General features: G+C 39.4%; 2 long non-coding RNA genes across 3 annotated transcripts; one reads left to right on the forward strand and one right to left on the reverse strand.

The window, feature by feature from the left end:
* Window positions 1-15: 15 nt before the first annotated feature.
* LOC116793302 lies at window positions 16-26,921 on the reverse strand. Of its 2 annotated transcripts, none has more exons than XR_004359443.1 (5): window positions 26,528-26,921; window positions 19,167-19,332; window positions 8,179-8,481; window positions 2,461-2,543; window positions 16-267 (listed from the first exon to the last, which is right to left on the reverse strand). It is a non-coding gene; the product is annotated as an uncharacterized LOC116793302 (long non-coding RNA). The 2 variants fall into 2 exon arrangements; XR_004359444.1 differs by lacking the exon at window positions 26,528-26,921 and adding an exon at window positions 22,488-22,804.
* On the forward strand, window positions 13,810-27,442 carry LOC116793300. The gene is made up of 2 exons (XR_004359440.1): window positions 13,810-19,858; window positions 24,344-27,442. It is a non-coding gene; the product is annotated as an uncharacterized LOC116793300 (long non-coding RNA).
* Window positions 27,443-27,975: the final 533 nt, after the last annotated feature.

Consider the following 27,975-nt stretch of genomic DNA (forward strand, 5'->3'; position numbering starts at 1 on the left):
CTCGCTGCACACAGCTTCTGTTACATGAGACAGAAATGGAACACCTCTCTGCTGTATGCATACCTTCCCTAGGGAAGGGCCACTGATGCCAGCTTCCTTTTTCACTTGTTTTTACCTGCTGCATGGTTTACAGCCCAGTGCAGTACAGGACAGCAGCCACTCCTCAGTCTGTCCCTTGGGCAGAGAGCAGGTACAGGGGAGCACCTCTGCATTCTGTCCCCCAGGTATCCCTCTCTGGTTTTAACTGTACCATGAGACCATTTTTTCCTTTGAAAAGTAAATACAATAACATTGTTATTAATAATTTTAATAATAATGGTGATTTAAGAGGACTTAAAAGTTATTCACAATTACTTTCTTTTCTTGGCTCCTTTAATATAGTCACAAGAATACAGTAATCTCCACATGTCTCTTCTGATCTGGAATATATCTGTTCTCATCCTGGCTTTCAAAAGGGAAGCCCTCAGCAAAGGGTCTGAGGTTACATTTTCATTTTTAGCTTGGTTTCCTAAGGAAATGAGGGTCATGCCATTACTGTCTGTCTGTCTGTTCTTATTTTTCTGTCATATTGCCTTACAGGAACCTTTGAGCCTGTCAGTCAACCTCAGTCAGAGTAAAAAATCTTTGTAAGTCTCAAGAATAAATACATGCCTGTAAGACTTCATGGACACTTTTGGTTGGGGAGCAGAAGGACACACAAATTAGAGCTTTTGCTGAGCAAAGGTGAGGGAAACACAGCCAGTGCCATCTGCTTGGCAGCAGCTGATGGACAAACCAAGACTGGCCACTCAGCAGCATAAGGATAAATTTGGACAAGCCAGAGCAGAGACAGCTTCTTGGCTGGCAAGGGTGTAACAGTGACCCAGCTGCTCCCATGAGTGGGAGGCTCCCAGGAGTGCAGGGCACCTCTCCCTCCCAGGCACATCTCTACTTCTGTGCTTCACAGCTGCAATTACAAGTCTGTCATCAAATTCTGCCTTTCCTGCCAAAATAGTCAGGATGTTTTGCAGATTACACACAGCAATACCATTCCTGTTCTAGAGAGATTACAATTTAGGGCTATAATTTATGTTCAGTCCTAAAACCTACTAGCTGTCTAAATTTTTAGTTACAAACTGGAATATAACCTCACTATATCAAAAACATCCAGCTGTTCTCAGATAGGGTCTGATCCTTTACTTAGTGCAGCTGAAGTAAAGCTTTCCCTGAGTTTAGTGATGCAGGACCAAACTTGGGCTGTGCTACCTTGTATTTGATTAGCAGCACTTGACAGGATAACGTAAGTGCATTGGTTGTATGTACCTCACATGCAGCAGCACTGTGTGGCAGGCAAAAGTAGTGAGAGAAATCCCCACAAAAATAATTAAAAAAATGAATGACCAATGACAGCTAAGAAAAAAAAGCACCATGGAAATCCTACAAAATCAATAGATTATGAAAGGTACTCTGAGGCTTCCACTGCTATAATCTCAAGGCTTTATTATCAAATATCAAAAAATCATTACTGCAATAACAAAACATTCATAATAACAATATAAAAACTCCACTCAATCTGTTCCTGCAGGGATCTGATCTAAAATCCACAAGGAAAAAATATAGTTGCTGTGAAAATGGCAGCTAGCCAGTTCAATCAGTCTGCCAACCTGGTTCTATAATTGTACACTAGCCACTGCACCTTGGTGCCACCACTGTAGATAACTTCAAAAGAAGTGCTCAGGCAAAAAAACCGTAACTAAATCAGACAAAATATGAAATCTTTCAGGAAAGCTCATAAGTGCTGTTATCAGGTGAGCTATTTGTGGCTTTGTGTCTTCTTATCCACAGAGTAACAGATTCCCTATCATTTAGAAATTATAACTTAAACACCCTGCCTTGCATCCTCCTGCAAAAGACCAGTTCTTACCAACTTTAACGTTCTCCAGATTGCCTTATTTCAAAAGCAAGAGTCACTCCAGATTGCATGGGAAACCTTCATCTTTGCTGCCTGTGGGAATGAAGTTTTAAGAATAACAGGTTTCTACATGTTTGAGAGTAATTCTGTACCTTTACTGAGTACTTATGCATAGTATTTTCAAAACTCCTTTTGGAACCTACATACAAATAGAGCTTGTAGTTCATAATGGGAGTATTTGGCGGGGAGTTCTGGGGGTGGGCAGGGAGCGTGGGGGTGAATGTCATTCTCCATTTTCTAGTATAACAAAAAAAGAAAAGAAAGCTTTCTGGTCCAGTTTGTCCAGAGTTATCTGCTTCATTCTTCACACTTGGAACCCCAAGTCTGACCTGAGATTTATAACCCCACTCAGCTCTTTACTGTGCACCTTTATTTTTAACAGATATATGGAAGTCTCCTGTATTTGGGGACAAATCATAAATACATACTAGTAACAGATGTCTGTCTTTTCTTAAGCTTAAAATAAGTAAAACTCACTGTAATTCCATTATAAGTTGTAAAATTCATACCTTCTTTTTTTGTGTGGCTTTCCCCTTGACTGTGTGGGTAGCAGATGGCCCTTCTGAGTCCCAGAAAATGCACAGTTAGCTGACTAGACCAAAACAAGAAGGTTTAAAAATTGAGGGATGTACACAGGAATGACAGGGTTAAAGCAGGATGCTTTCGGTTGGACAAGCTCATGTGAGCTTACTCTGTGATTTTACATAGTGGGAAAAGATCTGTGGGAAAAGTACCCAGGCCCTTCCCCCCTCCCCCAAAAAACTGAGATCTCTGTAGGTGAGGAATATCAAATCACAGTGGCATGTGAGCAGAGTGCAGACCTGGCTTGTATGTGTTATATACTGCCTACATGTCCTTGGCTTTTCTTCCGCTACAGGCAGACTGTCTGAAGTCACCCTCCAGCCTTTCAGCTCATAATCTACTTCCTGACAATAACTAGCAAAAGACTAACATTGCACTTGGCTCTGCAGTAGACTCCAAACAGCCCAGAGGCACGGCAGGGTCAGCCTGCTGCGAGGCTGTTTGTTTATCTTGGTTGACATTTTCCTTTGTGGAGAATCTGTTCCTTGTTATTCAGTATGTACAGCCCTGCACATATCCTGTTTGACTGTCTTTGGATAAAAGTGGGTATTTTCCCGTGTCAATAAATGTTGTGGTGTGAAGCTGTGAGCTGGACTCTGAGAGAACCACCCCCTGCTGAGTATCTCACTTTTGCATTGAGTTTTCTTTGTTAATCAAGTGCAAAATAAGAAGGCTTTCTGTCTAGCAAAAACCCATCATTAATTTTTCATGTGAGCACTAAAGTCTCAAGCACAATCCTTGAGTGGCCTCAAAGAAAAAGGAATAATAAAACCAAAGAGCTACATTTTCCTTTTCCTCATCTTAGTTATTTGATATTTTAAGAAAACTTTTTAATGCAGAATTACAGTTCTCTCAGCTTCACAGTGACACATTCATTCTGAAAACTACATTTGACCTTCAACTTTGTCCTTCATTAGCAGGATTACACCTAAACACTCCTTCATTTTACTGCAAATGAGACAGATGCAATGCATATTCTGTTCGACCTCAGCATTAGGATTATCCCAAGAGTGGCATTTATGTTCTTGTAGTTCCTTGGTATAAATAAATATCAAAGTAGGAAGACCAATCTGTACTCCACCAGGAATAATAAACTAAAATAATATGGCACTGATTCTGTTTGGGTTGTCTAAATGTGTTTTTATGATTGTATATGTTTATGGCTTTCTCACACAGCCACCATGAATTCCAGGCAATTAAAAAGGACATGAGTTCTGAAGTATTTTAAAAGGGGCTTTGCTTTCCAAATGGTGTGTATTAAAAGTAGAATATATTTTTTTGACAGAACTACTGCAAAGTCAACAGTCACACATTTGCCCTGCTCCAAATTTCTTCCCCTTCTGCCACCTGAAATAACTAATTAGAATATTTCTGTAAGTTGAGAAGAAAGGCAGGGAAAGATTCCTTTTATGTTTGCACATGTATTAGATGCATTGCTAACTTAAGACTCAGCCTGCAGGCCCCAGGTTTGAAAGTAGCTCAGAGGGAGAATGTAGCAGGTCTTGTATAAGGTGTATCAACCCACTGTACCATCTGCTTTTCCAGGGTGAACCAGTCCACTGTCACCACTCCCATGATGGAGAACAGTCCTGTCCTTGCTGAACACTGCCTTGTGTCCACCCCTACTTGACTGAGAGGCACAGATTTTTCAGTTGTAGGTGTAGAGAAGAACAGTATTTAATTGGATAAATGAGTAATTCTGCTCTAACCTACCTTGAACTGCTTGGTCTGTGTGGTGTCATGAGTTATCCAACAAAGATGTAAAAATACAAGTAGTGAAGAAACAGTACTTTTGATCAGATTGTTAAATATTTTTTCTTGCTTCTGCTATTTACATCAATTCAAATACAGTATAAAGGGCCAAGAGAAGAAAAATGTCCTTAAAAATTTTCCAATTATGAACTAAGTCCAGGTTCAAGTGGTTATGTTCAAGAAATACTTTGGAAGACTAGGGGAAACTGGATTTGATAGGTAGCTCAAACAGGTACACTTTTAAAGGTATAAATGCATTTTTCCTCCCTCAGGTTGAACAATCCCTAACCACATGACTTTATACATGAAAGAAGGTGAATAAATGGAAGAGAGAGAGAGATAAAGCTTGATATTTTGCTGCTCCACAAAGTCTCCCACAGCTGCCAGTGGAACAACTTAAGTGCTTAGGTGTTAACAGCATAATGTTTCAAAATTTAGCCAGATTTATCATGAAAGGAGAGTTTATTGAAGTGTATGGCTACAGTGGTCACTCACCTGTTCATAACACATCTGGAACAAGCACCTGAAATCTCTTCAAGGGCTGGAAACATGGCATAGTAGTTTCATAGATGGCACAACCTTTAATACACAATGGATGTAGGCAAAGATACATAAGAATTCTGGGCCAAGAGTCCCAAAACTCTTTCAGAGTTCACAAATAGTCATATTTTGTGAGAAAATCACTAAGGATTTCTGCTAGTTTGGTCATAAGGTGTTGCCTCTTCTGCATTGTTCATTGTACCTTTGGTCCATCCACCTGTTACATAAATATTTTACTGGGTGCACAGTCCTAAAGGGAATTGTTAGCCCATTGTGCTTAGGTGCAGAATGTCAGCTGTTTAGTAGAAATGTATTATCCTGTCATTATTAAACATTTATTTTTTGTAGCACCAATCCTGTCAGGTCTCCTCTGTTAAATTTTCAGGGAATGATAGTCCCTGGCAAGCTGACATGAGTGTGAAAGAGCAGGAATTGACAAAAGCTTCCAGTGTTTCCAGAGGAAGGGTGTAAATCCTGCCCAGGGGACTCTTGTTTAGCAATGAGATCCCTTATAGAGATAAAACAGGCACTCCTGAGATGACCTCTGGCAGCAGCAGGGCAAAGAAGAAAACCCTGATGAGCCAAAAGTGTTTCCAAAGGCAAGAAAAAGCAGTCCCATCCCCCTGGGAAGGTTAGGAGGCAGGAAAAGAAAATAAGCAGAATGGGGGAAGTCCAACTTATTATTTGAAAATTATAGCCCAATTTTCACACGTTTAATCAAACCAAGCTCTGAACCAGCAAAAGTACCCATCATTAGTGGGCACAGCCAAGGTGGCTGTTCAGTACCAGCTGCAGCAGCAGAACCAGCACTGCCCTGGGTAAGAGCTGCACTGCAGGAGCCCAGCTCTCCTCCTTGACTGGCTGGAAAGTCTCTGGCTTGTCTATTACAGCAGGAAATGTTTTTAAATCTGAACAATGCAGGAGATCTGAGGGCAGGCAGCACAGATAATGAAAAGAAAAAAGAACTATTACTTGCAAATGATTGTTGCTTTGTCACTTTTCCTTAATTTCCTCAGTAACTGGTAGAAACCGTTCCTTAGAAAATATTTAGGAAATAACATCCATAACACTATTTCCCTGTCTCCCTTAGCTATTGTTTCCATCCTTTTACTTTCGATGACAGGTGAGTTTCAATTGTAGTCCATTTTATGAATACTCACTGTATAAATTATGCAGAATAAAGTCTCTAATTTCACAGTAAATTTCAAAGATTCTTCTTGTGGTGTTTAACAACTGCATAACATTTTTATTTAGTTCTTCAAAGGCTTTATGATCAAAATTTTTGTTTTAAATAATGCCCATAAAATCCCTACATTCACTTGTGAAAGCAGAAGCTGAAAGAATTAAATAACAAGGGTTAATCTTCATTTGATTTATAGACTCAGGTAAATAATACTGATGTCCACACTGTAATTTGAAAGGAAGAATGTTTTATGGTTTTTTTAATTAAGTATGGTCCATGGCTAAAACCAACTGACCATGAGTCAGACCTTCACCTTGTGCAAAGTATTTTTGAAGTTAATGCAGAAAAAGCAATGTACATCAACAGTGAAATAAGGTATTATCAAGGCTCTGATTCTGAAAAAAACCCCCCTTTGTTGATCCACACTGAAATTAGGGAGCTGCATCTAGGGGACAAGGATTCAGCTGTTTGGATTTTAAGGCTCAGAGCTCAAGGTTGGGAAGTAATTTCCTGCATTGCCATTTTCATTTTTAAGCTTTCCGATCTGTTTCTCTTGAATACAATAAAGAAAACTTTCCTCGTTCCACAAAAGATTTTTGGCTATCAAACTTCTTGTCAGACGTTGGTATGGAAGAGGTCTCTCAAAGCCACCAACTCTAATAATAAATATTTCCCTCCAGTATGTAGAAGACCAGCTTCCAGTGAATACTTATTTATGTAACATGAACCAGTTTGATCAGGAGCAGTTGAACAAGGCCCTGGAAAAATCCATTGCTTGATGGCTGGTAAACTAGTAAGGATGCAAAAGGTATATATTTGTGTGCCTGGTTAAATCCAGCATAGAGATCTGAACAGCAGGTTCCTGTATTTCTTGCATGAGCTCCCTGACTCTGTGCTGCTCATCACACCAGTGCAGGCGAAGGCTTTGTAAAATCAGTATTTTAGCTCCTACAGGACAGCTTTGGCTTTGAAATTTGGTGCCTTACAATGACAGGCCATTTATTGGAATATACCTAGTTGTCCTGACTTGCAAGTTCTGCTGTTAAAGCCCAAAAAATTAAGATGGCACCAAAACAGAGAAATATCAAATTATCCTGAAAATCATGCATAGCTTCCTTTTGTGCTGAATGACAATTAAACTGCTGAAGGTCAGCTACAGCCTTCCAGCTCTTAGGTTTGGATTGCTGTGCGTCACAAGCCTTTTCACGAGCACCTGACAAATCTCTCTCATTAATAACAAATGACAATCTCACTGGTGCTACAATGCATGTTACATTTAATCAATTTGCTATTTGTATTCATTATGTACATCTCCTATTTTGAGTCATGAAAAATTGAGAAGTAATTACGACGTGGAAGAGCATCACGGATAACAAATGAGATAAGATGAGAAAAAGTACTAATAATTGGTCAGTTGTTCTTGTCAGTACATTTAAAGTAATTAAGGCAGGAAATGAGATAAGACAATTGTATGCCTTTGAAGTGAAACAGAGCATCAGGATAACCACTGGTATGGTACACTGGTTATGAGAAAAATTCAATCATCTAAACATGTATGGTGGTGAGACAGACTTTAAAGAGTTGTTTAACTACAGCTGTTACTTAAAGAAGTCAAAGTATCTTCTCTGAGTGAAATCTAATTGTAGTGCCTGGTAGCCTGATCCTGCTACAAGTCTGCCTGTCAACATCTCCATTATAGCCCCTACTGCCAGGGGCTGCTAACTCATCTTTTTTACATTTCAACAGCCTCAAAGAAGGCAAATAAATTAATGACTCAGATGTCTATTTCTGTACTAAAAATAGGAAGACACATTAAACTTTTTAATCAAGGGAATACCAAGATGATGACAACTTTTAGGATTTCAACTGCATTTTCTTCTGAACCCCAGGATTACCTTAAAAAATGGAAAGGGAAGAAACCGTGTCTCTGACACAGAGACAGGCTGATGCAATTTTGCACATTGGTAAGATTTTGAAAAGTGGAACAGCCACACTATCTGCTTTTAATGAACAACTGCTGAGTACTTCTACCTGTTAGTTCATAAGGCTTTTACCAAACTCAGTAGTCCACATTCCCTGTTGCTGTGATAGATAAACACAAAAGAACACAGGTCCACCTTAAGAGACAATGTGCCTAATTGAATCTTGAACAGAACTTTGAGGGACTTACATGTCTACAGCCGATGCAGCAGTCCCAGGAAGTTCTCTGTCCAGCCATTTCCTCTGGGCCCCAGAGATCCATAACTGTCTCCATGTGCCAGCCAGGATCAAACTGAGCAGAATGCTCACATCTGGACCCAACCAGTGCAAGCAGGAAGCACCCCGGGGCTAGTCCCAGTAAGCACCCTGGATTTGGCTTCTTAAAAATGCTATTGTGAACCTCACTTCCAATTAAAATCTCTAACACCTAAGGCAGTACTAAGAAGAGTCTACTGATCACAGGTAGTATTCTGTGTCTGTATGGTAGATCTTCCTGAAAAAAAAGGCAATTAAAATTAACACATTTAATTCTGAAGCATAAGAAGTAGTTACTAAGAATTTAAATTCATTCTTATAATCATGCTTTAGGAGAGGTAGTGGCCAGAGGTTCCTGCTATGCAGAATCACAAGTATAAACTTCGTGCCATTTATGCTTAAAAGGGTACGTTTAAGGTTGGATTCAAACAGAAAACAGAGTAAAGACATAAGAACAGAAAAAGACATGGCTGACAGTCACTTTCTTGAGAAAGAGAACCACAGTGACAAGGGAAGGCAAAAGTGCTGAGGAAGGTGAAGACTGAATTGCTGTGACATCTGGAAAGTAGAGTTTGGCCATAAAAAACGGCTCAGCATTAGCAATTATAGTAGCTTTTCTTTGACATTGCCCCTGAAGTTTAGAGGGAATATCATTGATTTCATAATGAAAGCTATTCATTTTGCAAAGGTTTATTGTAAAGTGTCATGAGGAAAGGCATCCTCAAGATAGTAAGGAATATAAAGAAAAACCTGCAAAAAAAGGTGTAAAGAATTCTAAATCACTGTATTGCCTAGATATTAATGTAAGTAGGTACTAAATGCACTAGCTGATTAATGCTTCATTCCCCTTAAGGAAAGAGAATTAATAAAACAATATTTAAAGGAATGCAGGAGTGAATAAAACCAGCACTAGCAGCACAGTGATTACATGGGAAACAAGACTCAGTAAAGCTAATGTGCTTTCTCAGGTAGGATTTGGTGTAGAAATTGACAGCTAAAGCTATTCAAAGAGGCAACACGAAGCCTTCACTACCTTCAAGTAAAACATTTTTTAATCACCTAAGTCCCTTACCAGCTCTCTGTGTGTCTTTTCCCCATCAGCAGTGGGGTGCAAAAGTTCTCGGCTTAAGCCATTCTAGAAAAAGAGTTTCAGCTTATCAGGGAGCTTTTTTAAGCTGCCTGTTCAAAAGGATTGCAACTGTTTATTTGTCACCAACCTGCAGTCAACAGAAATGATAGGGTTTTGTGAAATCATAGAAGTATGAGCTTTTTGAAGAACAGACTATACGTGTATGTCTACTCTGAAGACCCTCTCTGAAGGAGAACAAGGATGACTGTGTGCTGGATACAGGGCTTTGTAAATAAGGCTCCAGACAGTTCATTGGTATAAACAAAGGAGTAAAGGCAAAGCTAAAAAAAGCAAGTGATATTCAGGACAGGGTTTTCTAGACTGGTGTGAACTTCAGATGGAAATAGAAGAGTTTCTGCCAGGCCAACAAGACCTCGATCCCTACTCGGTGTCTCAAACTGCTGCATTGGTGCAGAGCCTGCTGCAGCTCTCTGCAGGAACAGCAGTCCCACAGCTTGTAGGGCTGGGGTTGGAGTAGGTATATTTTATATGCAAACACACAACAGATATTTCAGGTATTACAAATATTAGGTGATGTAATTATGTAACTTAGGACCATGCATCCAGACTCCTAGATTTATTAATATATTGTTGGTCTTGTGTTTATTTAGAAGGAAATTTATATATCAAGCACTCTGAGTAGTGGTATGTACTCAATTGCTATTGACTCACAGCTGGTTGGAAGTAATTATATGATTTCTCAATAAGCATCAGAAGTCAGCCATAAAGTTCAATTATTTTGACATAAGAGATCAATACCAGGAATCTGAAGCAATTATAGGCCCATGATTCAGAAACTGCTTGGCTAAAAATGATCATGTGGTGAATCAGTCCCTGACTGCAGCTACAAGTTCAGTTGGCAGTGTGGTTCTTCACATCAAAGCACATGTAATCGGCGGTTTATGCTACTAACATAAGCTGTTATTATTTTGCATTTCCAGAGCACACCCCACACCATGGACAGCATCCTGGACTGAACACATCCTTTCCCAGAGTAATTCTGAATGTAGTATTGAAATCTGTCATCATTCATATCTGTGAAAAGCCCAAGAGATAACAGTGTACATTCGCTTCTTCTTTTAAATCAGCATCAATGTGTTGTCTCTCACATTAAATATTAATCAAACTTCTGAGTCAACAAATTTCATCGCTGAAGCAAACAGAAGGCAGTACTGGGATGCCTACTGTCAGGGCCAGTCCTGAGCAACTGTGCTGGATGCTCTTTTAGAGCACTCCTGCTGCCCTTTCCCTCCCGGAAAGTGGACTGGCAGCAAGCACTGCTGTCACAGCTCAGCTGAGTGGCCAAGTCATTTCCATGTGCTTCCCAGCTCCACACCACACTGCCTCCTGCCACTATCCCACAGTGACACTGCAAACACCTAAAAGTGTCAATAGTACAGAGGTACCATATCTCTGTAATGACTGCCTTGCTCCTGGTGTCTTCTCCCAGTTCCGTTGCTGGAATCAGCAGACAGCTGGCACTAAACACCGGTGGTTTTTCCTGGGTATGATAATGATTTGACATAAAAGATAATGTTAGACACAGTCAGGTACAGATGTGACTTTGGCAGTTCCCCTCCTTTCCCATTTCCTTCTGCTGTCTTTAAAACAAGTCTACAGCAAGCAAAAATGAGCAATGAATGTTGCTGCTCTCTGTTTTGATTTATTTACTAAGTGGTGCTACATCCAAACAGACATTGACTGCAGTTTCATCTGAATGGACCCAAACAGGGTCCACTCTTAGGAAACAGAGATATTTCCACTTCTTCATTCCAAGAATGTGGAGAACAGTTCTGAAGTATAACACATTATCTTACAATGCAAAAGAAGTAAAGATATGTGTAATGTAGGCTCCAATATTTGTGCTTAGGGTCACAGCCCAGGCTGTTCAGAAATATATTAAATAGAAGATATCATGTTGGAAAATTTGACCAACCATAGGGCTATGCTCAAAATGCATTGCCAACAAAACCCCCCACACCAAACACAAGAAGGATTTATTTTAGTAGATTCAATAATTCAGATATTGTTCACCTTAGTGATGAACATGTATTGTGTCCTTGTGCAGACAATTAAGAATTTTTCTGCGTCCTTCTACTAGTGACAGTAATAAGAGACCACAGCTTCAAAAAACAAAACAAAATATTTTCCCTTCCTACTTTCTGTCCTAATTCAAAAGTCATTGTTATTTTAAATGGTTTAACCAATACCAGAAAACACAGGAGAAAAATGTAATGGTGTTGTTTATATTTTCCCCTTACCAACAGTCAAAATGCTCACATTTTATTTGCAAAACTATAAATTTTGGTGAGCTTTTCTCGCCAAAAATAACTTCTGAAAAGCAAGACAATCTCATACCACTGAAAAATGTTAAAGAGCACCCTTCAAGTTTCCTGGACAGCTGACCATCAATAAACCAGAGCTTTCTTTAGAAGCAACCAGAAAGACTGTGTAGACAAACACCTGAGTAGCATAGCCTGTAAGAAAAATATCTTAAATCTTTTAAACAATGCATGTAATACTGTTTTGTATCCTAAAGAGCTATAAAGGAAATTACTAATTTTACACTAGTATCATCACAATACCAGTGTGATCTTAATCAGTCATCATAATAGCACATACTCGTTTGCAAGTGTGGGTTCATTAAGAGGACAGAAACATCCCGGCTTGTTCAGACCATTCAAACTGTGCCTTAAACCAACATGGTTATGTGCTGGTTGTGCTATAGGGACATCTCAGATTAGAGCTTGGCACTGTTATTTTCCCAAAGGCTGCTGCTGTGAGTACACATGCTACTACCCTTGTGTAAGTGCAAGGTGACAGAAACAGCTCCTTGTTTCTTTTGAGCACACCTGAGAGCAATCCTGCTTGGAAACTCCCAGGCTCCTTAAGGCTAAAGCATGCCAGGAATCCAAGGCCAGCCAGCTCCTCAAAGGAATCTCACAGGCTTGGCATTATGTGTGTCCTTTGTCCAGGGACAGAACATTTGCATCTTGAAACTGGAGCAACCAGCATAACTCGACAGCCAAACCAGGTCTCACTGCCTGGACTTCTTCCTGGCCCCTCTGCCACCTGTTTCCATGCCAAGGCTCCCTGCATGAGGCATTCCAAAACCAAACTCCTTTCTGGCCTTTCCCCAATGAGCCACTCACTCCTAAGCTGTCCCTGATCACCGGGACACAAATAAGGCAGCAGAAATGAGACTCAGACCACCTCTGTTAAAAGGAGGCAACATCTCCTGCCACTTGACACTAGCATACAGGTTTAGTGCTATCCTGTGTTTTCTGCCATGTTTTTTACAGATTCATAAATATTCATATGTGTATTTTATTTGTGGTGGGTTTTTTTGCCAATTTGTAAAATTTGAGGTGAAATTATTTTACTTTTTCCTTCCTTGGGATCTGTGGAAGGCATCTGTGCCATTCTGCTTTTGTAAGTGCTGACAAATCCATCCCTTGAGAGACAACTAATTAGTCAAAGGGAAGTTTAAGTCTTGTTCCTTAAAGAAGGAGGTAGTGTCATGGTGGCAAAACCTGTCACCTTTGCCTGACCAACCTGAAGGGAGAAAGACTGTTATTGCACAGTCCAATCCATTTGTGTGACAGGGAAAATGATACTGGCTTGTCTAGGGTAGAAAACGTAATAATCTAAAAATATTCAAAGAGAAATCATCTCCAAGCAGTGCTAACATTTTCAGAGGCAGCTCTCTCTTCCAGTGTCACAAACAAAACAGATTATCAGCAACTAAGTGATGGGCAGTTATTTAATGAGTTAATCTCATTAGGATATTTGAACTCTCAGAAGAGACTCAACCCATTAGATACATGAGAGCTTTGAAATAAGCCTTTCAAAAGGACTATTAGAATATGTTAAAACGTGTTTAATACACTGTGGACTTAACCAGGCTGTCTGGCAGGAGGGAGAGCAAGAGGTCAATGCCATAAGCCCCACAGTCATGGCAGCCAATGGGCCCCAGTCACCCCTAGAGCCCATCAAGTAACATCACTAACAATTTGGATTCTTGTTTCTGAGGTTAACTTTGCCATTCTGTACAATTTCACCTTGCTTTCCAATTTTGAATCCTATGCTTTTACCTGATCTGGATAATCAAATCTTGACTAGTCTTATTTTGTATATAAAACAAACAAACAAAAAACCCCCAAAACGAAAACCCCCAACTGTAACAATAGCTTTAAATTAAAGTTACTTCACCTCACATTCTCCATAGTGATGGAATCCCCTCTAATTCTCTCTCTTTTTTTTTTAACTAGAACATAATTCAAAAAAATGCGGACTATGATTAACTACATTAAGAACAACAGCAGTCTCATCTAGAAAAACATCTTGTCATTACTTCGATTTCAGTGGGATACCACAGCTTACACAGTTGCACCTTTGGAACTTACATTCTATAACTGGTTTCTGCTCTTTCATTACTAAAGTGAATAGTATTTGACCCTATAACATTAAATTAAAGACATTAATTGCAGAACCTAGAGAATATCTTCCAGCAATAATTAAAACTCAGGAATAAATTTTTCCATCATCATATATCACATTGAAGTGTGGATACTTAATGCCTGATTATTCAGATCTGCTCTACAAAACAGTCGAGAAATGTCCACCACATAATTGCTAATGCTAATTGATTTAGTCTATGGTTTTAAAAGCAGTGATATGAAAGGTTCCAATTGTTTAGAGTGTTGTAAAATGTGACTGTTAAGTAAGGCATTTTCAGGAGTTTGGGGAACATTATTAAAGTTCATTTCCATTGTGCAGCTGCAGGAGTTGGAATTATGGAAGTGAAGAAGCTGTAAAATCGAAAAGGTCAGTAATGACATTCATCTATTCCAGCTGTCAAATCAAGGGAATGTTAACAAAACTAGTCTCTGGTAGAAAAGCTAATTGTCTACTTGTATTTTGGCTGCCCCAATACACATACTCTACTGTGCCTAATCCATAGGAAAGACCACACTGGAACAGTATATCATTTTTTGAACAGGCTTCTTGTAAACAAATAAACCTAATTTCCCTAAATTAGCAAGCTCTAATGATTCTGTAACCTAAATCAGCCTACAAAGCAGCCAAAAGTTTCAAGTTTAAAGAAAACAGTAGGTGAGTAAAGTTCACTTGTAATCCTGGAAGCTGAGTTTTCAGAGTGCTGAGAGTACAGGGCAAATTTTAAATTTTACACTGATGCAGTCCTGCAAGAAGCATTTCAAAAATGTCTCCTGCCAAGGCATGTTTTATTACAACAACATATAGGAAAGTTTCTTTCACAGACCAAATCTTTTATAGATGACCTGGATTTAATGATCCCACAGTGTGAGGGACCTTGTCTTCAACAGCCCATTCCCATGGGGTGAGACAGGGCAAATGTAAGACACCTAAACACAAATTATCAGTGGAGACGGAGCCCACGACCTTTGTTATGGAATGACAGGCTCCTGCCACATGCAAAAAGAGCCCTCATCAAGAAACAGTGAGAGACTTTTGCTTTTTATGATGCACCAAATCCTGTCTTACACAGAGAATGACGTCCCTCAGCAACTGAGGCCAAAGAAAAGGGCCCGAGACGTGTACCATGCAAGGCATTCAAGGGAATCCAGTGATTAACCTACACACTTTTATTGCAAACCCCCCTGGCTATTTTCTATTGCTCTCTAGGTTTGTATTTTCACCCTATATGCTGGAGATGTTACCAGAGGTTTATGAGGACTGCTTGAACAACCCCACACAGCTGACACTCGGTGTGAAGACAGTATTCCCACAGTGCACATATACACCACCTCAGATTTTTATTTGTCCTGTGTTATGTAATAAAAATGTGACAGAAAAAATCCAGCTTAACCAATGACAACATAATAACGGGTCAATATGTGGGTTATTTTAAAAATCTTTCTGCTATCTGACTTGTTTCCTATGCAGAAGTGTTGCAAAAGCTAAAAACAATACCAGCAGTTCATGAAATATTCAGGTGTACAGTTGCAATTCTTTAATAAATGGGAGTGACCTTCAAAACAGACATCTCAAAGATTAAGAGAACTTCTCAAAAGATGGCATTTGTCACTAATCAATGGCTTGAAGAACTTACACTTTTCCTAGCAATGAATACAAAAAAGACCTTTCAGGATTATACCACTTTAAAAGCAAATCATTCACAAAACCCCCACAAAAGAACATTAATGAGCTAACAAAACAGCAGAACAAAACATCACACAAGGCAACTGAAAAGATAAATCCCCTTCTGCCTATCAGTACCTACATCCATATCTGGATTGGTGGAAAGCCACTGACACATCCATCTGCTGTTTCCAGGGGCTGGACAATGCTTTTCACATTAAATACATGCCTTTTATTGTGATACTGTACATCAAAATACCTATAACATTTTACAAATGGATTTCCTTTTTCATAGTCACACAAGTATCTTGGCTCTAACTGGGTCACTGTATTGGAACAGGTGTAATCTCAGCAGAATACTGTAGGAAATCTGGGCTACATTAATGGCTGATCCAATTACAGCGGAAATCTCTAGAAAACCCAGATTTATTAAGAACCAGGAGATAATTACAATGTACTTCTAGGGATGACCAGATGGACAGGCCAGTCTCAAACTCTTTAAGGGCACTGGAGCTGAACAAGAGGTGCTTATGCCATTGCCTACGTAGCTGGAGAAATTCCCATTCTGAGGACATGGTAAAAAAGCTGGAGGCTGACTGCAGACACCTGGGGGGGACTCAATCCCAACACATCCTGGCCCAGGAAGTAGCATGGCTTACATGCTGCTGTGAGGACAGGGTGACAGAGGAAAAGGTCTCCAGGAAAGAATGACAGCAGGAATCAAGAAACCCCAGGCAGTTTTTTGTCCAAGGAGACTATTTACGCAAAAGAGCTCCTTATGACTTAATATCAGGTCCTCTTGACAAGCTGCATTTTCTCTCCTGAATAGGAAATAAATGCCACCTCCCAGGTGCCCATCTGATCTGACACTTAGAAACACAACCATCTACCACAGGTTTGGACCAGAAAAAGAGAATGAAAAATACTTGATGAATCTGAGTATAAATAGGTCTTTTTACCAATCCAAAGGCAGGTAAAACTTCATAGCAGCCTCTATGATTTTGGTAACATGCTTCATCAGAGAGACCTGCCCTTGTCTCTGGTAAAACTGCACCTGTGAGTCGTCCCATTAAGGTAATTTGGATCTAAGAAGATGTCTGACGTTAAGCATTTAGTTAGTTATGAACTTTGCTGAATCACGGTCTTTTTTTTTTCAGCTAAATATTTTCCCTAAGAAGATATATTAAATAGTAGAAGATAATATTTCTAATTTATGGAACTTCCTGCCAGCTTCAAGCTAGTAAATATTTACATTTTAGCCACTGATAGCTAATGTGACCTTTCTGTTATACACTTTACACCTGTGCTATATTTTACTTTCAGTGTTAACAGTCTTTCTAGTCCATCTTTCATTAATAAGCAGTATTTAAATATATGCAAATTTCATATTTTAGCTGATGTTTTAGGAACATTTTTAAGGTCACCCTGTTTGATCTATCACATAGACATAGCAAATTTATGCACCATATATCCTGTCTCTACTTGTTTTTTACCTACATCTGTCTTCTCTGATTGCATTTGAATGAGCTTATTTTTTATTTTAAATAAAAGATTTATGCCTTAGCTATCATTTTGCCTTTATTTGAAAATTTAATTTTGTTTCTAGAAGTCTAGATTAACTTATTAGATTTAACTGTCCCTTGTGCATTGCAGCAATAGAAGAAGTATATTTTCCCCTGTGGATAGAGTACATAAACAAAATGCTCTTGACTTAAAATAAAGAATGTTATTACTCAGACCAGTACAACACAGTCCAGGATACAAAAACTAGTGTTGTCATTTTTAATAATAATAGTGACAAATGGGAATTGACTAATAAATATGACAACTCACAAATCCAGCAGCCTCCAAAACCTGGGAAATGCTTTGCAGAAAAGGCATGCTCCCCCAAAAGGGTCCCCTACACTTAGGTTAGTGAATATCCTTTCATGACACAGCACCACTGGGACACACAACTTGATTCCTGATACTAATGGATTTATTTAAATGAGGCAGGAATGAGAAACTGCACCACTGTTTCCAGTTAGTCAGAGGGCTGTTTATTGATTCCAGTGGTATATCACATCTTCAGTGTGACACGTTCTTTAGCATCTCTCAGCAGTGCTACATTCATAATATTTTCTCTCAAGTCCTGGAATTTTAGGGCTTTCCTGAAGGGATAACCATCTCATTGCAGTTGCTGCCTGTGGTCCTAGCAATGTCCCAGACAGCCGAGTTCTCTGGAGCAGGGGGGGGCTGGTGCTTGGGGGAGGTTAATATTTTCAAATGTGTTCATATATTTTGACACTTTTTCCCCATTTTTCATTTCTAGAAGTACCTGGGTTTCTGACCAGTTCTCTTATTTTCTCTTCTCACTGTGACATCCACGTGGACTCAGACAGAATCTGGTTTTAATCAACCTCTACAACTCCTATAAACACTCAGACCCTACAGCTTGTGATTCTGCACTTCAACAATATGCAGTGTGAACAGAGAAAACAAAAAGCTGAAGGATAAGTATTTACCTATGTTAGTAAACCTTTAGTCACAAAGTGGCAAACCTTGTCCTGGCTCCCTTTGTTAAATACTGAACATCATGAAAACGGGTCTTTTGAGGAGAAAGGAGGAATTCCTTGTACAAAGAAAACAATGTAGGTACCTGGTGGCTTTTATTATTCACAAAATATCAGCTAAGAGTTCAATGGCACACATGACTACAAGGTCCCCTACTCCCCCAATTAAGGGCAACACAGCTGCTATTTAATATCATCTATAAGCTATTTAATATAATGATGAAGAACAGCATGGCTACCTACTCTTAAGGAAGGTAGGACAGGGCAAAGCTGAACCTTTTGGCAGCCTTCAGTCTGTGCCACTATATGCATAAAGTGCTATCAAATCCAAGTAACTGCAGTAACTGGTCAATCTTGACATCAGCCCAGTAAAAGTTCAGTGAAAATACCACAAGGCACATCTCCATGTACACAAAGCCATCAACAGAAAAGTGGAGCCTTCCCAAGGTTCTTGGAAAATCTTATCAGCTCAGAAACACTCTAAGATACATATTTTAGACACAATCATTAATATGAGCCTCCTGCTGTCCTGTCCTGCTAAAGAATACGTGACCTCTGTGGCATGGAATGACCACACTAGTGGAGGCACTGGGCAGGTAACCATCCAGCACAGAGGACTTACACTTATCTGCTCTCCTGGTAGCAGGTTCCTCTGCTGAGGATCATGAGTAAAGCCATTCCAGACTATTGCTTCTGCTCTGATAGCAAAAATTCATCAAAGATGTGTTACATTAAATCTTAAACGGCCTTTCAAAACATCATACAGGACGAAAATAAAAGGCTAAGACCTGCAAGGAAGCAAACTGTGCAGTACACGCTTAAAGGTTTCTTCATCATGCTTAAGAAGTAGAATATATTATCATGACAATTATTTGTTACAGATAGCACCTTCGAACACCAAATAAATTGTACAAACCACTGCACCAGCAGAGCTGAAAAGACTGCTCCTCCTCCAAAGTGGTGTCGCTTTGATTTAACAAGTAATTAATGAATACATAAACCCCGGACAGAACTTTAATCTATCCCAGTGCCAAATAATTAATCATTCATTCCACGTTTAATCCTGCTCTGATAAATGTAATTAATATTTCACCATGACACTGCAGAATAGAACAGTACCTGGGAGCAGAGAAGCCTTCCATTTCTCCTTTGTTGTAAGTCTGAAGTGATAACTGCTGTCTACAACTGACAGGTAATCCAGAATGCAGTGTTCCCCCCGCAGTTGTAAATTAGGGTTTATGCATGGCATACATTGTGATTGTAATGAGCCTTTTCTTCTTCTGACCTATAATTAAAAAAACACAAAGCAACATCAACAAAACAAAACACAACAACTATGAAAAATAAGTCACCTGAGCTTGGTCAACCATTTTTCTGACCTGACAGCGTTTGGGAAACCAGAGCTTGCAGTAATGTTTTGGTCTATACAATGTCAGTGACCATGTGCCAGGGATGGGGATAGAGAACAAAGCATGTGCAGATTGTCTGCTTCTGTCCACAGAGAGCAGTGCTGTGAGAAAAAGCAACTGGATGAAGATTTAAGTCCTAATTTTACTGCAGCAAAACACTGGCATCTTTTTTGAAAGCTTAAAGTCTAATCAAGAAACGTGTTGATGTGTACAAAATTAAATTTCAGGAACTCCTCTGCTGATTTTTTTCAGGGTGACACATCTCAGGTATCCACATATTTCAGCAAAGAGTTTTGCGAGGAAGATTGTATAAGAAACAAATTGCTTCGGGATCCTGCTGCCCAATTACTCAGAAAAAGAGAGGCATCTCTTCAGAGTTGTCTCCTTGCTCAGCATTCTCCAGTATGACTACAAATTCTTCTCTCTAAACAAATACTAACTATACTGTTATAATTTATTCTCAGTCAAGTGCAGAAAAAAAACCAAACCCCTTGATCAAGAATGCCAATCGTTCTGACAAGTTTTTACAAGAAATCCAGCTCATGGCACAAAACCTTCCCAGAGTCACGTACTGATGCTCAGACAAAGGCAGCTGTAATATGTCCCCTTCCAAACGTGCTATATCATGCTGCTATCCCAGCTATCATTAATCCAATTCTCCATTATGTCCCAAATCAATAAAGAGACAACTTTCAGATGGGGGTCTCTGGTGAAGTAGGACTAAATAATGCCACACAGAACCAGGTAGTTTTAATTTTGGGACCTGTCAAGACCTATTTTATGTGCAAACTAATTTGCACACCTGATAACAGCTTATCTGAGGTGACTGATATTTTTAACATCTAGATAGCAATTCGAGCCAACTATGCTGGACAGCATTAACATAGTTACAGAGAACTTCAATTTAGGATCATGGTTTTATCACGTGAGTTTAATTTCAAAATACTTTGGTTTTCATTAGCTCTAAATACTTTTAAAATGCACCTAACTTCTTCATACTTGAATAGAATCTACACCTGTTAGTCATACCCCTTTTTCAGAACACTTCTCAATGCTAAAATAAGACCAAAGTACCTAGTAAATGCTAGTTTTGTAAGAAACAACTGACCTGATTAGGAGCAATGAATCACTGAGGCAAGTGTCCTGCCTCAGCCAGCACCTGAAGCTTCAAAGGAATGCCCTGGCCCCACAATAAAACCTAAACCATAGGTTTTATTTTTTGTGTTTCTTGACTGAGACAACAGTTCTTTTGCACAGCAGACAACTTAAAAACTGATCTATGCCACATCTTTAAGTTGTGCTTGCAGCAGTGGATGATATTTATACCCTTGTACCAGTAGTCACATGGATTTGTTGGCCAGCTGCTGCACTGTCACCTCATTTCTGAATCCCACAAGGAAACCTCTTCCATATTCATGAACACTGCATTAATTTCTAAGATTCTGGAAACCCTCACTGAGGCTATGTGTTATAATCCAGTTGACTTTTTTTTTTTTTGCTTAGGATCAACAAAGGCTTAAATTCACTGTAGAAACAGTGTCAAGTGATATTTCATATACACACATGATATTATCTCTTTGCTATTACATGTGGATTTTATTTCTATTCATTCATTCTAATTATTTAAAATAAGGGGAAGATTAAATTGATAGACATGAATGTACCATTCTACATTAGATTTTATGAGATTGCATTATGAAGAGTAACTCTTGCAGGAGAAACATACTTCTGCTTTATAAGAAAACCAATGTTAAATTGAAATGGTAGCTATCAGCCAAGGTTAGACCCTTTCATGCTAATATGACCTTCAATTAGTGGAGCACACATCTTGAGACCCAGCCATTTTATCAGACGCACAGGATAGGATAAGGAAATGTTGGTATCCTTGAAAAACTCTACTTTGAGGTGACCTTCTACTTAGCCAGGCTCATTATGCAAAACAAAAATAATTGTGCATCTTCTTCCTGGTCTCACTTTAGAAGATTTTCAGCAAACTTCAAATTACAAATAATGATTTAACTCATGGATTTATGCTAATACATAGCAGCTCAGACAGACAACACATGCATCCGGTACAATTCCCCTGAGACACTGGTTTACAGAGTTTTCTTTTACTCAGCAGCAACAGCTATTAGCTTTTACTTAAAAAACACTGTGCATCCACTTGGGTCCAGACTTTTTAAATAGTAGATACCATTGTGACACCCTGAAATAGCAAAGAACTCAATGGTCCCCCACAGCAGTTTTCTCACTGAGGTGTCCAAATAACAGCAAAGTTCTGCTGAAAATGTGGCTAACTTCAGTGCTGAAGTAGCTGAATCATGAGATTTCTTTTATGTCATCCAGAAATAAATCACCTTCAACATGACAAACAAGTGGATATATGTTATACTCCATTTGTAAGCTATAATATGTTCAAGAAGTTTGTTGTGCTAAACAAATGTTTTTCCTAGCCAGAAGGAAAATCAATGAGATCATCATGTGGAATTTTCTCTAATTTTTTCATGAGCCCTTTCAGCAACATGCTGTAGGCAACAATAGAGTTCCATAAAAGCCTTATTTATAAACAGTTGTATTTCTTTCAAGTTTCATATTAGAATACAGAGAATTAAATTAGAGAGATGCTTAAGTACCCGAGTAGAAACAATAAATACAGGTAAGAGATCTTAAGGTAACTGGAAGGCTGACTATTAGAAAGCAACTACAAGGACTAAGAACAGTACAAAGTTTATGAGACTGGAAAGGATTGTAAACCATCATAAGTCTCAGAATTGAAAGACAGAAAAATTGGTGAAAAAAGGTGGTCTTCCTGAAAAGATTAGAGAATTGGCAGGAACGGAGGGGGATGCACAGGGAGAGACAGCTGGTACATGTTGACAGTGCTGACTGAAGTCAGGTGAGATATAACAACTTACATAAAAGGGTTTGGCTGTGCAAAACAATAGATGGGGTGAGATAATAGGTACAATGGGATCATGTTATATTGCTAGTACAGGAGAGAGAATCTGAAATAAACTTTCTTGTACAATACCTGTACACTTCCCTTTCGTTTTCTGGCATGATCTGGGTAGTCAAATACGTCACAATACTTTTTTTTATTTCTTTCCAAACTTGTCTTCTCTTCTGAAACTGTTTCATTTATACCCCTTTTTGGCTGTGCCTGTTATCATTTCTCCACATTCCTCCAGCACTCCCCCAGTCAGTTGAGGATGGAGACATTCCTGGGTCTTTCAGCATGCTCATACAGACCTTAGATTGGGGGAGTTGGTTGTTTGTTGTTTTGTTCCGATTTGGTTTGGCTTTTTTTTTTTTATTTGGGGGTTTTTTGGTTGGTTTGGGTTGGTTTTGTTTGTGTTTTTTTTTTTTCTTGTTGCTCTTTGTTTGTTGGTTTTTACTTAGTTAAGCTGTTTGAAAACAAAGCACATTTTGAGCACAGCCTTGTCACCAAACAGGACGAAAGAAACTTATCCAACACCAATTAGATGTAAACAAGCAGACACTTCTTTATTCAGCTTGCTGGGAACACGGGGCATCGCTCCTCCAAATTTGTTCCACTTAGCAATAATACCCATTCATTTTCATACCTTTCTGTTACATAAGCCCATTCTTCCATTCATTTCTATACTTCTTTTCTGTTACATAAGTCCATTCTTGAATTTAACCTTTACAGTGATCGGTTCCATAGGTTATATATCTTTACTCAAAACCAATTATTGCTTAGTTCTATTTAGCTGTACTGACTGGAATTCTTGATACTCAGATCAAGATGGGAAGGGTAAGGGGATTTCCAAGCAGTATACATGGTCCAGTAACTTCTTGGTGAGGTATCCATGGTTGCATACTTCAGACATAGCACTCCTAACAATTCTATACATTATGCTTCACAATTTTCTACCTTTAATCGAACTACTACTTTTATATGATCAGACCTCGATTATTTTACTGCAACTACTACTTCTGTACGATCAAATTTCAGTTATTTGTGAGACTATTGGCAACAGCCTTATGGTGGTGCGCTTAGTCAAATAGCTGGGCACACAGCCCGCTATTTTTGAGTGGAATTTGTTAATATTTACCACTTTCTTTTTTCCCTAAACCATATCAACAGCCAGAGAAATGAGTCCCTGGAAATGCCTTCCTTTTCTCCCCCTTTTTACCTGTTTTCCAGTCAATGAACAGGCAGCGAGCGGCGGTTCCTGCAGCACCAGCGCCATCTGCTGCCCCGCCCCGGCAGCGCAGAAGCCCCACGGAACTTTCCTCGCTGTAGTGTCCAAATAACAGCAAAGCAAATTTTTTTTATTTATTTATTTTATGGGGGACAGCCCGATCCGCAGCGTGCCCTGCAAAGCTCCTGCTGGCCGAGCGGGTCGGTAATATTTACGTGACATTTTCCAGCAGAGCGGTCCTAAAATCCTGGCTTTCTCTGCTGTAGTGAAAAAGGATAAAACCAACAAAGGAAAAAAACTGGTATGATTCTGATTAAGTGCGGCCACCAATGTAAACACTGAAGTGGGAGACTGTCACTTGCTCCCCAGAAACATATCCGGCACCTCTGTTGGAACATCTTATGGGCCTGAGAGGGGTGAGATACAAGTGTGACAGCAGATCAGGACAGTATATCAAGAAGAGTGTAGCTGCATTTCCTAGAATAATATTTCTAAGTCATGTCTTTAGAGTAAAGGAGTGTCTCGTCTTCCTGGATCCTGTTCTGCCAAGCTGTCACAATAGCTTAATTTACAACTAATTAAGACACATTCACTGTTAATTTTGCATGCGAACACAAACTTTGCTTGCTTACATTTGTGGGAATATGCTTAGGGTCTTTTTAAGAGGAGGCTTTTTTTCTCTTTGCCACAGTTTGACAGAAGTCCTTCTGATGTCTTACAGAGCAGCAGTGGCCTACAAGACCAGAGCCTGAGAAACAGCCCCGCAGATGGAGCTGCAGGGATCCTTCATTTATCAACTACATGATTAATTTGATGTGGACCAATACTTGCTCTTGGCTTTGCTCTCTTTGCTCTTTGTTGGTTTTTTGTGTTTTTTTTTTTTTTTTTTTTTTTGTTTTTTTTTTTTTTTGTTTTTTTGTGTTTGGTTTGGTTGTTTTTTTTATTTATCTTGTGTTTATAATATCTGCAGTAGATTCTTTTATGTATAAAAACATAAAATCATGTATTGTATACAGGTAGTAAAAGCACTGATTTGTTACTGCAGTGTGTTTCTCAAACTAGCTGAGTTCATTTAGGCAATGTACTTTATCAAAGCTGTATTTTGCCCACAGCAGAACAAACTGTCAGCTGTTAGAGAGGAATAATTATTTTTCATATTAAAATGTGGCTATATGACAGCTCATTGCATTCATTAAACAACTACCTATTCTTCAGTCTGGAATCAGAACTGCTTTCAGAGAGTATCCAGCTTGCTACTGAAATGATTTAAATAGGTCGAGCGTAACACTGTAAATATGACCAAGGCAAAAAGCCAGTCAATAAAACTGTCAGTTTTACCCTAATAAAGGAGGAAGGCCTTTGCTATTTCTCTGTAGCAGACAGTTTATTGTCCAGCTGTATGCAACAGCTTCAGGACATCTGGCCACTTAATCACTGAGTATCAAGTCCAGAATGCCAAAGGAGCCACAAGCAAAATAATCAGTGGTCTAATTTTCTTTAGTACTGAAGACCCTGCACATAGCTCTGACATCAACAGATGGTTTTGGTGTGAAATGCATGAGATTTCAACATTCCTGGTGGCTGTCAGAAAATGACAAAGAGTTTTGCTGGAACAACAATCTGAAGAAGCACATATTGCCTAGGCGAGGTTATATTGCTTATATGGTGGGGCATAAGTCTGGGAAAGACAGGAGGGCATTTATCTCTGCCAGGAGATGGTCAGCCTTGTCCCAGTGCCTGCCTTAAGCCACAGCTGGAAGCAACAAGTGCATCAGTGGTCCCAGCTGGAAGCATACACAACAGTCTCAGCCAAGGCAGGGTGGCTGTTAGCTGTTTCTGCTTTGAAAATAAGGTACCTGGTTTACCTGTAACCTAATTCAGAGGCAAAAAGGATGGGCTCAAGACTATGCCAAATGCTCAGTACTGCTGGTGCGTAAGGAAAGGGTGTTCTTTGCTCTAGTTACCCTAGAAGCAGCTCCTGCCAAGACTAAAACATCCACTGAGTTACACAACTAAATGAACCAGCTCCTTCCCCCTGCAAAGCCTTCTGTAAGGCCTCAGGTAGTCCTGTGCACATAGAAATCCCTTTGCTTTAGCAAACACATCAATCTCTCACTTTCATTGCTACAGATTAGGGCTTAAAAATAGACTTGACATCAGGATTTTCTGGTTTATACAACAAAGTTAAAGTTCAATATATTGATATGAGCTGTAAGGCTTATTTCCTTCAGGGTGCAATCAAAACGTGGATTTCTACAGCTACAAGTGCACAGCTTTGATATGACTGCAGGTACAAAAGCTGCTGTGGGAGCCCCCAGGCAGCTGAAGTTAGACAAGACTGAGACCATACCAGTGGGCAGTGTTGGCCTATCTGTGTGTTTCCATTTGGGGAAGGGATCCCACATCCTGTGCTTTAAACCAGGAGAGTTCTGGAAAGCAATTCTGCATCATAATGATGCCTGCCCTCATCACCATTTTCTCAGGACACATTGCTCCTCCCTATCTGATGAGTCTATGAGGACCTGTGTTATCTCACAAAAAGGACAGCCATGGATCTGGAAAGCCATGAGGCTTAAGTGATCTACTCCCCACATCTGTGTGCTCAGAGGGTCAGTTACAAGGAGGTTGGGCTAACACAGACACTGAATCTGCTGCAGAACTGATGGGAGGCAGTTACCAGCTCATCTGTTTAGTTGTAGTAAATTATCACTAAATCCCCAGGTACCCTTGGACTATAGAGGCTTCCAAGATACCAAAAGGGAAGCATTGATACATTACACGGATGAGGAAAACAAGAGAAGGACAGAGGGTGTTAGGGGTAAAAATAGGAAAAAATCCCCAATATCCCTTCTTTTCAGGTGAGTCCCTCCTCTACTGAAATACAGAGCTGTCCTCTGTCACCTACCATGTTGTTTGTGCTTGTTCAGCTGTGGAGAAATCCGTCTGATGAAATGAAACATCTCAGCCCAGAAATGAGGTAGCTGCTAAGTGAGAGTACTGGCTTCACACAGCCATCAAGGCAAACGCCTTAGGACTGAGCTGTTCAACCTGCAATGGAAAACAATTTTGCTTTTTTTTTTCCCACTAGGCATAAGTCTTCCCTGTCTTTCTGTTGTGCTAGTGAAAGCAAATTTCACTGGAAACTGAATCCATTTACAAATATTTTGACAGATTGAGACAGTTGCTTAGGAAAAAAAATGATTAAATGTATGCAGATAAAATATAGTGTCATGTGAACAGCTGCTGCACAGACCCACAGCCTGTGTGGACATAATTTTATTTATGCTTTTTAAAGTCTATGTGGGTGTCCCTGTAAAACAGAAAGTGAACATTACTCCTGTTGGTGATAAATTAAAGAAAAATCTCAGATGATTAATCCCCCAAAATGTGCAGTCTTGACTTTTTTTTCTTTAGTTTTTTTGTCAGGAAGATATCCATGCAAAATGGTACCAACACTGCTCTTGTATACACTCACACGTCCCATTCTGTAGATCTCATTGGCAACACCCTTTGAAGCTGTCTCTGTTTCTGACTGGAACGGGTCATTATGTGTGTGCCTCAATCCACCACTTTTGAAGTAACCTGCAAAGAGATTGCCATTAGAAGCCAGTGCAGCAAAACCAACTATCTTCCATCTAAAATATGACTTGCATTTTTGTATCACATCTTATTTTTCTATTTCTAACGTTATATTACCTATCTATATAGTTACTCTTCTGTAGGGACAGAGACCATGCTGTATCTGCTTTTCCTGTACCAATTACTGCTATTTTAAGATGACTGTGTAGAAATGTCTGCACATAAATATTAGCTGGAAGTTCCTGATGCTTTCCCCTGACACTGTCATTGGAACATTATGACCATAAACCCCTTGCCTATGGCAGTTATAATTGATTTTGTTTTAAATTCTGGACACCTGAGCAGTGAAACACTCTAAGAGTTCCAAATACCAGGATCAGCCTATAAACAAAGGGCAACAAATTTCAGATGCAGCTGTTGCATCGAGTGACATGAACGGACAAACTGCTTCTCCATAAATGCCAGAACTTGCTATAACCTGTCTTGCCAGGCATTATATAGAGTACTGACAATCTGCACAAAGCTGTGATGCTGACTGCATATATACAGACACACTTTCTCACCTTTTCAGAACTCGAGATACATGTTTTGACACCCAAATTCACATACTCAATTCAACACCAGAAAAGAAAACATCATTGGGGGGGGAAATAATTCAATGTCCATTGCTCTCTGAAAGTTCAAATAATCTTTTCATAGAGTAAGGCTGCAATACCTAGATAAAAAACATGCTAGTTGCTAGTTCAGCTGGATCCCCACTTAAACAGAAAATGA

The sequence above is a fragment of the Chiroxiphia lanceolata genome, chromosome 13 (assembly GCF_009829145.1).
Source record: "Chiroxiphia lanceolata isolate bChiLan1 chromosome 13, bChiLan1.pri, whole genome shotgun sequence".
In the NCBI taxonomy this organism is placed as follows: domain Eukaryota; kingdom Metazoa; phylum Chordata; class Aves; order Passeriformes; family Pipridae; genus Chiroxiphia; species Chiroxiphia lanceolata.